At 42.4% G+C, this 1,460-nt stretch overlaps 1 long non-coding RNA gene across 1 annotated transcript; it reads left to right on the top strand.

The window, feature by feature from the left end:
• The first annotated feature begins 356 nt into the window (after positions 1-356).
• LOC112450906 lies at positions 357-1,008 on the top strand. Its single transcript, XR_003039633.2, has 2 exons — positions 357-882; positions 967-1,008. It is a non-coding gene; the product is annotated as an uncharacterized LOC112450906 (long non-coding RNA).
• The last annotated feature ends 452 nt before the right edge of the window (positions 1,009-1,460 follow it).

Here is a 1,460-nt window from a genome sequence, read left to right as displayed (position 1 = left end):
TCATTTTACTAACATTGCAATGTATGTTAGTATGAAAAATCCTAAAGAAATTAAAGGACTAGCATTATTTAAAGAAATGCATATTACCCAGAGGTAATCAGTTGTAGATGTACTTCTTTCTGAGAGTGTCATCAAAATCCATCCAGTGGTTTATGAGATATGTTTCTAACAGAAAAACAGAGCTCTTGCCAATGTTAATATCAAAGTTTTAAGCAAAGATGTTGTGCAATGTGTAGACCTTTCAGTATGTGTTGTGAATTACTCTCAGCTACTACTAAATCTATATAATACAATACAATAGTATGATATTTGTAAAACTGACAGATACAATTGACCAATTTTGTGTTTCCTAAACTTGGTAATCTGTAGAAGACATGTTCAATTGGATTGACTCCAAAAGTTATGCAGTTGTTGTGGCAATCTGCCACCTGTTACCTGCCCTGCTCCCTCGGTTCTTCTCATTGGCTGGCTCTCTAATTACTCACAGCTGCAGCAGGTCCTCATCACACGGCTCCAGGGTTCTTAAGGCAGTTGCAGGGAGCAGTTTGTCACTGATGCATTGTGTACCTTGGGTAACCAATCTCAGCCTGAAACCTAGTGTGGAAATTCTGAAAGATACTTACCTGTGTTTGTCCTTTGTGTACTTACCAGTAACCCTGTCTTTGCTCACCACGCCTCTGCCTGGGAATTAATTACCTGGAAGACCTGCCTGCTACAAACCTGTTCCAGCTTCCCCATTGGAGACCCGCCAGACCGTGTTCCTAGAAAATGCCTTTGGATCTTCTGCGAAGCCTGCCTGTTTCCAGCCACCCACCACACAGTGTAAATACTCACCTGGGATTCCTGGAACTGCACCTCTGAGCCTGCACCCTGTCACCTGTCGTAAGCCTCCATCATTACATCTGTCAACCTACCTCTGAACCACAAACTATCCAAGAGACTAACCCAAGTTACTTCCTCTTTCAGATCCTGTTCCCTGGCCCTAAATAAACTCACTTACCTTTTTTATATTTTTGTCTTCTGTGTCTCTCCTGGGTACTCACGTTTGGCAAAAACCTGAAATCGTGTCAGTTGTACTACAGATATACATCTAACGATAACTCTTTGAACGACATGCTGATCAGGTAAACTGATATATTCAGCAGCCTCTTGGCATGATCTATGCTCAGCACACATATTTGCAAAGTGAAATGGATGGTGTTTGGTTGACAAAACGGCAACACCATCCATACATTCATTTCTTTACCTGCTTCTCCTTTCTGGGTCACAAGGAGCTGGTGCCTATCTCTAGCAGTCATTGTGTGAGAGGTGGGGGACACTGAACAGGTTGCAAGTCCATCACAGGGACACATGGAGACCAATAAAAACAGCCATTCATGCTCTCACTCAAACCTAGGGACAATTTAGAGTTACCAGGTAACCTAACATGGATGTTTTTGGAATGTGGGAGGAAAGTGGAG

This window comes from Kryptolebias marmoratus, linkage group LG14 (assembly GCF_001649575.2).
Source record: "Kryptolebias marmoratus isolate JLee-2015 linkage group LG14, ASM164957v2, whole genome shotgun sequence".
Lineage (NCBI taxonomy): Eukaryota > Metazoa > Chordata > Actinopteri > Cyprinodontiformes > Rivulidae > Kryptolebias > Kryptolebias marmoratus.
This window is presented reverse-complemented; position numbering and strand designations above follow the sequence as displayed.